Here is a 12,098-nt window from a genome sequence, read left to right as displayed (position 1 = left end):
TTTTATTTATTTATTTTTTCCCCCAAAGCCCCAGTAGATAGTTGTATGTCATAGCTGCACATCCTTCTAGTTGCTGTATGTGGGACGCGGCCTCAGCGTGGCCAGAGAAGAGGTGCGTCGGTGCGCGCCCGGGGTCAGAACCCGGGCCGCCAGCAGCGGAGTGCGCGCACTTAACCTCTAAGCCACAGGGCTGGCCCGAAAAGAAGCCTTTAGAAAAAAAAAAAGAAGAAGAAATGTTTTCTCTGAATCCCAAGATAGCCCTTAGATATAGTCCTTTCTCTCACCTTCCTTTTATAGTGAAACCTTTGAGAAGAGTTCTCTATACAGACAGTCCCCAACTTAGGATGGTTCTACTTAACGATTTTTTGACTTTATGATGGTGCAAAAGTAATACATATTCAGTAGAAACCGTACTTCAAATTTAGATCTTTTCCTGGGCTGGCGATATGCCCTACAATCCTCTCTTGTGATGCTGGGCTGCGGCAGCCAGCCGCAGCTCCCAGTCAGTCCCACGATCACGAGGGAGAACCACTTACAACCATTCTCTACCCATGCAACCATGCTGGTTTTCACCTTCAGTACAGTATTCAATAAATTATGTGAGATAGTCAACACTTAATAGGCTTTGTGTTAGATGATTTTGCCCCACTGTGGGCTAATGTAAGTGTTCTGAACACGTTTCAGGTAGGCTAGGCTAAGCTCTGATACTCGGTAGGTTAGATGTATTAAATGCATTTTCGACTTATGATATTTTTAATTTACACTGGGTTTATTGGGATGTAACTCCATCGTAAGTTGAGGAAGATGGTACTCGGTTTCCATTCTTTCGCTTACTTGTCAGTGCTCAAGCCATTATGGTCTGACGTTTCTCTCATGAAATTCATCAAAGGCCCCCGGTAGCTGTGAGAAGCACCATGGGGGAACATGGTGCATATAGCCTCTTGCACTGTTTCTTATTTGCTTTAACTTAGAGTGGTAGTGAAAATAAATGTACTTGGACCCAATGCAGATGTTATATACATAACCCAAATGCCCCCAGACCTGTAATAAGCCCTGCCTGAAACCTGGACTTGCCAGGGGAAAATTGACCCTAAGAAGTCCATGCACTTGGAGTAAGCACTAAGGAAGGTACTGGGTCTTTACCAGCTCCTTGCACTTAGTGGCCAGGCAGGCACATAGACTAAGAGCCCAGGGCAGTTCAGAGAAGCTAGGAGGATATTAAAAATCCTGTGAGAAGGATGAAGAGAACTTCTCCCAGGTCCATACGGGAGCTTTGATAGCAGGGTGCCTGATTCGTGGAGTTACAGGCCCAGGAGGTTTGTTCCTTTAATATTGGTTTTTTTTTTTTTTAATTTTATTGAGGTCATAATAATTTATAACATTGTGAAATTTCAGTTGCACATTATTATTTGTCAGTCACCATATAGATGTGCCACTATACCCCTTATGCCCACCCCCCACCCCCTTCCCCTCTGGTAACCACTAATCTGTTCTCTTTGTCCATGTGTGTTTATCTTCCACATGTGAGTGAGATCACGTGGTGTTTGGAGGAGACTGGTTTTTTTTTTTTTAATTTTATTTATTTATTTATTTTCCCCCCAAAGCCCCAGTAGATAGTTGTATGTCATAGCTGCACATCCTTCTAGTTGCTGTATGTGGGATGCGGCCTCAGCATGGCCGGAGAAGCGGTGCGTTGGTGCGCGCCCGGGATCCGAACCTGGGCCGCCAGCAGCGGAGCGCGCGCACTTAACCACTAAGCCACAGGGCCGGCCCATGGAGGAGACTGTTTTTGATTTTGCTCTGGTTGCCATTCTGTAGAATAAGCCATATTCTTTTTTTTTTTCTTGTGAGGAAGATTGGCCCTGAGCTAACATCTGTTGCCAATCTTCCTCTTTTTGCTTGAGGAAGATTGTCCCTGAGCTAACATTTGTGCCAATCCTTCTCTATTTTGTATATGGCCACTGCCACAGCACGGCTGATGACAGGTGTGTAGGTCCGTGCCCAGGATCCGAACCCCTGAACCCCAGGCTGCCGAAGCAGAGCGTGCGAAGCCAATTACTATGCTACCAGGCCGGCCCCCCAAGCCATATTCTTTATCAACATTAAACAAATTTGTTTCTTTTGCTTGATATTCCATCAAACACTGATACCCTTGTGAAAATCACCCCTCACTGGTGTGATTATTGGAAAAGAGTGTTAACTCCCCCGCCCCATCAAGTGATTTTGTGAACGAGTCTGTCGGCTCCCTTCTTCTGCCTTCACCTTCACTATTTGTCTGTTTACGTCCATGCACACTGCCTGCAAAAGTACATAGTGATACCTCACTCCTCACCCAGTGCCCATTTAAGATCTCTAATGTGTGTGTCAAGAGTGTGGACTCCAGATGGCCCCAAAGCTTTCAATTAGGATGGTAAAGAAACCCTAATTTTAATAATTCTGTGTTTGATTGCAAGGCACATAAAACAGGACCAACTAGCTTAGAGAGAGCCCAGTAGATCAATGACATCATCAGAGATCCTGGTTCTTTCTGTTTTCTTGTTCTGCCATCTAAAGAATTAATAGAAAGAAAAGGGAAATGACCTTACATAGAAAATTTACAAATAAACTACAAATGATCATTAAACATTAAAGTTTACTCTCACTCACTAAGTCAAAGAAATATAAATTGACACTAATATGCCATTTGTCATCTATCAAATTTAAAAAGATTAAAATTATTATGCTATTTGTGAGAGTTTAGAGGAACAAGCAACCTTTTAAATTGTTGGAACACTGATTTTCACACAAAGTTTTTGTGGGAAATTTGGCTATATGTATTAAAAATTTTAAAATGAGCATATCTTTTGCCCTAGTAGTTCTTCTTCTGGAATTTATCTGGATGTGTGGAATGACACAGCTACGAGGATGTTTTGTGAATAATAGGAAGATTGGTAAACTAATTATGGTACATAAACAATTGAATACCATGCAGCCATTAAATATAAAGTTGTAGAAAGATATTGAAAGACAGGGAATCATGTTTGCAATATAGCAGTTTACAAAATAATGATAGCTACCATCTGTTGAGTGCTACCAGTGATAATGACTCTGTGTTTTACACACATCAGCTCATTTAATCTCTGTAACTAAGCTGAGAGATTATTTCCCTTGATATCAATAACCACCTAAAGACTAAGCAACTAGGTCAAGTTGAACTTCAGGGTTTGGGAGAGCCAGGATTCAGACACAGACTGACTTCAGAGATGATGCCTGTCATCCCTGTACTTTGTACACAAGCCCGTTTTTGTTTTGTGAGAAAATATGTATGCATAGAAAAAGACCAAAAGCAGATGCTGTGTGCCTGATGGGTTACAGGCAATTTTTATTTTCTTCTTGCTTGATATGTACTAAAAAGAGAGAAAAAATAGTTTAATTAAATGGAAATGAAAAAGTGCCAGACTGAGAACACATTCACCGGGAGTCCCAATACTGGGCTCTATAAGAACTGGGTGGTTAACTGTTTTAGGTGAAAGAACATCGGTCATGAGGTGGAGGGCAGAGGGCAGCGTCTGGGATGCTGAGTCACCCACTGATCGTCCTAACTTTTGACCTTGTGCAAGTTGGTCTCCTTTGGACTGGTGACTCATCTATAAAATTACGAAGTTAGGTTCTTCTGTCTCTAATGTTCTGTGACCTAAAATGCCCAAACTCTAAAAGGGAAAACAGCGCATTTGAAAATAGTTAGAATCTTGGGCCAGCCCCTTGGTGTAGCGGTTAAGTGCACTCACTCCGCTGCTGGCGGCTCGGGTTCTGATCCATGGCCCTTGTCAGGCCATGCTGTGGCAGTGTCCCACATAAAGTGGAGGAAGATCTGCTCCGATGTTAGCTCAGGGCCAGTCTTCCTCAGCAAAAAGAGGAGGATTGGCATGGATGTTAGCTCAGGGCTGATCTTCCTCACACACAAAAAATAAAATAATTAGCATCAAAATAAAATGGTAACATAAATTAAGATGACTCATTTCTTTACAATGTAATACATTTATGAAATGCTGGCTTTAATATGAATTTGTCAAACAGAATTTGATGGTAGTAATCAGCTTTAGAAAGTATTAGGGTAAAGTTAGGAACTAATATAACTTTAGCTAGTGACTATACTGACATATCAAAATGAAAAAATCACAAACTAAAATATTTAAAAAATTAGAGCAGTTAAGTTCACACGTTCCACGTCGGTGGCCTGGGCTTCGCTGGTTCAGATCCTGGGCGCTAGACCTACCCACTGCTCATCAAGCCATGCTGAGGTGGCATTCCACATAGAAGAACTAGAAGGACCTACAACTAGGATATACAACTATGTACAGGGGCTTTGGGGAGAAAAAAGAAAAAGAGGAAGATTGGCAACAGATGTTAGCTCAGGCCCAATCTTCCTCAAAAAAATAAAAAATAAAAAAAATAAAAAACCTGCTTAAAAAAATTAGACTAAAAACAAGGCAGAAACTTTTTTGTTCATTTTAGTGGTTTTAGCCCTATTTTGGATGAGGATATAACTCTAAGTATTGTCATGAGTCTTTAGTTTTACTGAACAAAAACAAACACTGACATTTTATCAATTTATTTTACTTTGAAACAAAATTCATTTTTTCCAATATAAATGTTGTATATCTACATTAAATCAAATTTAGAAAATTACACTAAAATAGAAGAAAAAAAAGAATCATAACGTTACTATCCAGAAAACTAACATTTTCTCGTATTGCCAGCTGTTTTCTATGTACAGGTTTTTGGTTTGTTTTTATTTTTCATAGTTGCAGAATGCTATACTCAACTTAGTGTCTTGTTTTTTCATGTGCTTTTTATCAATTTTGTGTGTGTTTTCTCTATTTTTAAAAGTCCCCACTTGGAACTGCCTTTAGAGTTTGCTGGAAATTCTTTCATCTTTACTAGTATCAATGCAGTTTTATTCTTTAGAGGGTGTTTTTTCAGTTTTGCGAAGTTGCTAAGAGGCAGCTCTGAAGAATTTTTCCCAACCTTGGCTTAAAATGAAGTCTGACAAATGTATTTGTATATAGGTCTTTAAGGGTCTTTAAACTGACTCGGATTAATCCAAAATAAATTTTCACCCCAATGTTTGGGTGCATAGTGGATATATACTTTTAAGTCCTCTAAAAGTATACAATATGGTATTTTTAATATTCTAAAAAAATTATATATAATCCATTTGCTTAGCTAGGCTTCCTGGCTAAAACTTTCTAGTATTGGGTGAAGAATTAACGGTAATGTCTAGTGTTGCTTTAAACAACTTAACTAATATGATTTTTGTTTGTAAATGCAAACCAGAAAATATCCAGATGCAAGTACTCATTTCCGAAGGTAGATGCAGCAGAATTCTGGGATCCATGCACACTCATAAAGCCTGATAAACCAGCCCTTTTCGTGAATCTGCACAATCACTTTCCAACTTTTCCACACGATCAGTGTATTGCAGAGAAGTATTTATTATAGGAGTGTGAAGAATACGTTTAAATTGTTCACAGTATCACTTTCATTCAAGAAGTTTTCTTCCCCCACGCCACGCCCACCGTTAGATTCAGTTCCTGATCTTATTGGCCCTGGGCCGCACGCCCCTAATTTCTCAGAAACTCGTACAATAGAGACTGGCTACTTGCTCTCCGGGTGTGCAAAGCGTGTGACCGAAAAATTTCTAGGTGTCACGTCCCCCGGTGCTTAGGGGCGCGGGCCACCAGCAGTGACCAAATCCTTCCAGGCCAGACAAGGTATTGATCAGCCCGTAGCGTCGCGTGATTCCCAGAGCTAATCGCCGCAGTCCATTTCGTACAAGCGGTGGAGGCGGGAGTTTTGGGTTTGTCCCTGCGTGCTCTGGAACAGTCGCCTCCCTGAGCCGGGCTCTGCGGGAGGGTGGTGGCCGGATCCAGTGCCCCGCTCAGTCCCCGCGCAACACGCCCGCGCGCTCCGCCCGGGCGCCGGGCGCTTAGAGCAGCGCGGCAGGCGGCGCCACGCCTTCCGCCCGCCCGCGGGCGCCCACCCCGAGGGAGCCCGGGCGCTGGGGAGGGGCCGCCGTCCTGCGCTCTCCCCGCCCGCAGCTCGAGTCGTGGGAGTGAAGCCCGCGTGGGCACTGCCGGCACCCTCCGCCCCTGACCGTGACCCGGGGCCGGCGCCTTCCCGGGCTGGCCGCCCCGCGCTCCCCGCGGGCGCTGTGGGTGGGTTGCCCGCCGGGCTGTGGGCAGGGGTCGGGGAAGATCGCCCCGGGCCGGGCTTCGTCCTGCGCGCGGGCTGTGTCCTGAGTCCTGCGTCCTTGCAGGCCGAGTCCCAGCGCGCCGGAGGGGCGAGGGAGTCCTGGACGGTCCCCCGACTCCCTGGGGAGACTGGGGAGACGCAGGACGGAGGCAGCCTGGAAAGCAGCCAGGAAGGTTTTGGAAGAGCTCTTCGCATGAGAAAGCACGGTACAGATGCTTGATGTCATCGTTAAGTGGGAGGTGCTTCCTTAAGGTCTGTTTGGAAGGTCCGGCTGACTCATCTCAGCGTTTTTATAAAAGCTTGTTAGTGCTCTGCCTCTCAGCACACGGAGCCTGAGATCGGAGCCCGTGGCTAAACGGAACCGCTCTTAAGCTGAGTATGTAAATAGTGAAAGCCATTTGGGATGTGGGTGGCTTGAAAGGTGGGTGGGTTTTGCGCGTACATTTGGTAGTAAATAGAAAACTGTTCAATTGAGATAACTAGGTTTTTTATTTAGTCTCTCCCAGTTTCATTTGTCGGTGAGTATGAAATACAAACTGAAAATTCAGACTGGTTTTCCAGAAAACGATGTGTTGGTGCAACTGATTCTGTGTCTGGTAGTGTGTTGAGGGCTGGTGGGTAAGACTCTTGCCTTTCTCCAAATATATGAAACTAAATAGAGGTGGTATTGGATGGATAAAAACTTATTGAGCATGGAAGTTACTACAAGGTGGGGGAGAAATTTGTTAGTATTAGTACTTTTAAAGGGATTAACCAATATATTCTATGTCTTTTTCTTATTCCCAGGACATAAAGTTTGTCCACAACTTTGGATAGTTTGCCACAGAGTTATTGAGCTCCCTTTTGTAATTTTTCTGTGGATAGTTGACTTGTTTGCTTGTTTTTTGAGAAAGATTAGCCCTGAGCTAACATCTGTTGCCAATCCTCCTCTTTTTTTTTTTTTTTTGTTGAGGATGATTGGCCCTGGGCTAACATCCATGCCCATCTTCCTCTACTCCCTCTGCTTTATATGTGGGACACCTGCCACAGCATGGCTTGATAAGCTGTGCGTATGTCCGCACCCAGGATCTGAACCTGGGAACCCCAGGCCGCCAAAGTGGAGCGCGTGAACTGAACCACTACGCCACTGGGCTGGCCCCTGGATAGTTGACTTTTAATGATTTTTTTTTTTTTTTTTGGTCAGGAGATCAGCCCTGGGCTAGCATCTGCCAATCCTCCTCTTTTTTTGCTGAGGAAGACTGGCCCTGGGCTAACATCCGTGCCTATCTTCCTCTACTTTATATGGGATGCCGCCACAGCATGGCTTGACAAGTAGTGCGTCGGTGCGCGCCCGGGGTCCAAACCGGCGAACCCCAGGCCGCCGCAGCAGAGTGCGCGCACTTAACCGCTTGCGCCACTGGGCTGGCCCCGACTTTTAATGATTAACTTAAAAAATTAACCAGCTTATTACAATACTGATTAGAAATAATACTGGAAAAGTTAGAACAGTACAGAAAAATACAAGACAAGAAAAATTAGATTGCAAATCTAGCAAACAGTTAAAAAACAGTATACCTGTAATGTTGCCTAGCTTTATTTTCTTGCCTAATAGTAGAAATGTAAAGCTCATTCCTCTTTCAGAGAAAAAATAGATTCATAGTAACAAACTAGTCATCTTGGTTCCAGACCCTGGGCTTTCAGCAAGGCCCCCTTAGGAAACACATTCTTCTGCATCAAGATAGTATTAAAATACACATACAGCCAAATGTATTTCTGCATTCGTTTTTGTTAAGCATCCATGAAGCATTTGAGGTGAGTGTAAGTATTACAAATAGAAAATAAAATACAACTGAGAGTGGGGTCACTATGGGGGAGCACATTTAGAATGGATGTGGACAATTTAAGGACCCCATGCAAATTAAGTTGCATCCTGGAGGCCATAATAAAAAGAGACCAATCAGTCATGCAATTTAATGACTATAAAGGGGGAAACATGCCAGTTCCTGAGAGAAGCCTTTCCTGACATTTTCTTCTGGAGGAAATGTCTTGTGTCACAGGATGGGAGGAGACTGAAGAATGGCAGTGGGAGAGCATCCTGTGTGCCCATCCCATAATACATACAGTAGTGTGTTTTCTAGGACTGCTTGCTGTGGTTGTAATTTTCCTTACCCTGAGTGTTAGGGGAAACACTTGTTGGATGCTAAGACCCTGTGGTCACACGTGCTGCTGTTTGATGACCTGGGGCTTATTCAGGATAAATCTAGATTTTACAGAGGGGATAAGTGGACCTCATGTTCTTCGCATACTCTTGTTTCTCTCTCTCAAGATTTTTTTTTTTTTGTGAGGAAGATCAGCCCTGAGCTAACATCCATGCTAATCCTCTTCTTTTTGCTGAGGAAGACCTGCTCTGAGCTAACATCTATTGCCAATCCTCCTCCTTCCCCCCGCAACCCAACAAGCCGCAGTAGATAGTTGTACGTCATAGCTGCACATCCTTCTAGTTGCTGTGTGTGGGACGCGGCCTCAGCATGGCCGGAGAAGGGGTGCGTTGGTGCGCGCCTGGGATCCGAACCCTGCTGCCAGTAGTGGAGCGCGCACACTTAACCGCTAAGCCACAAGCCGGCCCTCAAGATGTTTTGATAGAAGTTTGGCAGCAGTTGAAGGTTCTATCAAGTGAGAAGGTTATTCTGTGTTGCTTACTGGGATTATAGGTGAGGGTTGAGATCTTTTAGTGAAAATTAAAGAACCTGAATAGCATCCTCTCTATAGGACCTAGGATATATAGGATATGTAGGTCTACAGAAAGCTAAAGTTTATTCTTTAAAAATCACACCAGGATGTGAATCAATAATTGATAAAGTGTCTAGATGATTTTGGCCTCGTTTTTTTCCCCAACCACAGCCTTATGAGATATAACTCACGTATCATACAATTCACCTATTTAAGTGCACAATTTGTACAGCCATCACATTTTCATCATTCTTCTCCCTAAAACCCACTCATTAGCCGTCACTCCCCCTTGTCTTGCTAGTCCCCTCCCCCATTGTTTTTTGAAGCAAATATTCTCCCTCACTAGGAGACTGTTAGAAAGTAGATATCTAATTTTTGAGTCACATAGTTAGATTATTTATGGAGATAAATAAAATATTCAGAGAATCATAGCATTGAAAGTTAGAAGTGTACCTGATTGTTTAAACTGGAGGTGGGTGGGCGTGGGTAGGGGCAAATTGCCGCTCCGCTCCTGATTTCAGTGAAGAAGTTTTGTTTTTGGCAACAGGAGTGGAATAAAATCTTAGCAAGGTCAGGAACCCCGTTGAAGCAGGTTTCTTGCACTTTGCTGGTCACTAGCCTAATCTCTTTGGGCTTTCAACTGAAAAGACCTTGTTACTCTTTAGAACGGGCTGGCTGGAAGTTAGTCCTTAGGCCCAGGTAGCATTATGTAGTTCTCTGTCATTTCACTTGCTTTAAGTTCTTCATGTTATCCAGAAGGGTAAAAATGGAAGTCTCTAGAAAGCAGCAAGCCCTCTGATCTCCCTCTGAAGCCCCTGGAGGTGAGTGTCTTACAAGGAAAGAGGCAAGACTGCCTGAGTGGTACTCATACTTCGGATCCTTTCACACAGGAGGTCCCCCCGCCGCCCCAACTTCTGCTTCCTGCCCTGTACAGCCTGACCCTGACCTCACTCTCACCGCGAGGTGGGGGAGAAGGGGTAGAAGTTAGAGGGGACAGTAGAACGCTTAGAAAGGAAGAAGGGTAAGACGTTCATTTTGCCATTTTACTGCTTTTCCTCGACTCTCATGTTCGTTTGGAATGCCTTAGGATAAGTAGGTCCTCAGAACAATAAAAGGAAGTGGCCATTGATGGGGGGTTGGGTTGGTTCAGTGCTTACTGGCTCCAGGTGTTTTTTATATCCATTCTCCTTTTATGCTGGCACTAAGCCTTCCGGGGAGGTATTTTTGTCCCATATTTACAGAGGAGGAGGCTGAGAGTTCACAGGTCACTCACAGCTGAGACGCAACGTGAAAGTTCACTGTGCCTTTCTTTCTTTCTTTTTTTTCATCTAGCCTGGTAATTTGTTTCATATTTTTCTTACACGTACATAGAGCAGCTCATTGTAAAGGCATGCAGGGATGAGAAAAGAGTGTATGAGTTGATAGGGAGCAGGGAGGCCCAGACCTAACTTGGGTCTAAGACCACTGTGTCATTCCTTCATTTTCCAGCTTTGATGAACTCATTTCATCTCGCTGCATCACAGTTTCTTCAGGGGATCGGAGAACATATAAGTTTGGATGGAAGGATCTGTATTTTCTTTAAGGAGCCCAGAAGTGAAGTATGGATCAGTTGAAAGTGCCAGAATAGCAGTACAGAGTGTCAAGTGTGCTGAGAACACTTAGTTTCTTATCTGACCCATCACTGGGAATGCCGAAGGCTTTACTATTATTAATAAATACTGTTCAAGCTATTTTATTACGTAAGCCTTCAGTCAGTGGTGTCATCAGCCAGTAAAAGTCTAAAGACCTAGGATCTGGTCCTGGCATGTCAATAACTAGCTCATAGCCTCTACTGTAAAATGGGAATAACTCAAATGAGACCACACAACTTAGTGTTGTTTGGAAACTGTAAAACACTGTCTATATCTGTCTCTCTATAGAAACAATATATTAAAGATATTATAATTTCAATATGCAATCAATATAAAATTATTAATGAGATATTTTACCTTCTTTTTTTCGTACTAAGTCTTCAAATCTAGTGTGTATCCTGCATGCATAGCACATCTCAATTTGGACTATTCATTTCAAGTGTTCAATAGCCATATGTGGCTAGTGGCTGTTGTATTGTGTAGCACAGGTCTAGGGGTGTTAGTTAATACACTGACAGAAGTTAGTTTCAATGATGCTATTTTTATCCTGAAGATAGTGTATTTGTAGATGTGCTTGTTGCTTTTAATAACTAATAACTTGTTTTTAATATCTAACTGTTCTTAATAAATACAGAAGGAATACAACTGCAGGAAATGCAAGAATCTAGGAAATAATATTTGTCCATTATTTTGGAACATAACTACTGTGGGCAAAGAAATCTAGAGACCTGAGTCTTGTTTCTGCAAACCTGCCATCTGACTGATTTATAATCTTTCTGATCCATTTCTCCTGTTTCATAACATGGGGACACTGTTATGTCTTTTCAGTGTACCTCAAATAAAACTATGTACTTCAGAAACCATAAAGCACTAGGCTAATTTAGTTAAAGATCAGTCGTCCCTAGGTCTAATAGTAGTATTGTTATCATGCCAAACCACTCACCTACTTCCATCTCGAATCTCAGCTAGGAGCAGAATTGATTTGACATGTGCAGTGTTGATTTATGCCCCAATATCACTAGCAACCCAGGGCCGGCTGACTCACTCCAGGTGCTACAGTATAGATCTATCTTGCTACTTAGCTGTTCCCTGGACTTACAAACCACTCCTTGTGTTCTGATTTCATACATAGATAGATATCGCCTCTCTCCCGCAGGGACATGTGTTCTGTCTTGCCTCATAGATATGCCACCTCAACCCAGAGATAAATTCAAGTGGTTCGAATTTTTCAAGAAGAAGCAATTTGCTATCCTCCTCTCCCTCCATAATTTCCACCTAAACACGGAAGAAGTGCAAATTGCTTCTGGAGAACAGTTTACGAATATGTAAGCTTTCTGCTCTGACTTCCCTCTCAGTATGATAGAGTTAGCCCCTAAAGCTTGGTTTTTAGGAGGATCTCACAACTCTCATATCATGTGAATCGCAACTAATCATAAATATGCCAGAGTAACAAGAAAAAGATGTCTTATTCTTTACAAAACAATGCTTTTCAGAATACAAATAGCTGTGTTGTATAGATTTTGA

At 42.9% G+C, this 12,098-nt stretch overlaps 1 protein-coding gene across 2 annotated transcripts in view; it reads left to right on the top strand.

Moving 5' to 3' along the window:
- The first annotated feature begins 5,672 nt into the window (after window positions 1–5,672).
- The window catches only part of ABCG2 (ATP binding cassette subfamily G member 2 (Junior blood group)), a 67,182-nt gene continuing 60,756 nt past the window's right edge, over window positions 5,673–12,098 (top strand). Inside the window, exon 1 of one of the 2 annotated variants that reach the window (XM_058547479.1) lies at window positions 5,673–5,753. The gene's annotated coding sequence lies outside the window, so the exon portion shown is untranslated. Of the gene's footprint in view, window positions 5,754–6,535; window positions 6,611–12,098 lie in introns of those variants that run through there. The other variant, XM_058547473.1, reaches the window with a different exon arrangement.

The sequence above is a fragment of the Diceros bicornis genome, chromosome 8, assembly GCF_020826845.1.
Source record: "Diceros bicornis minor isolate mBicDic1 chromosome 8, mDicBic1.mat.cur, whole genome shotgun sequence".
NCBI classification, from domain to species: domain Eukaryota; kingdom Metazoa; phylum Chordata; class Mammalia; order Perissodactyla; family Rhinocerotidae; genus Diceros; species Diceros bicornis.
Note: the sequence above shows the minus strand (reverse complement) of the source record. Positions and strands in the feature narration are given on the sequence as shown.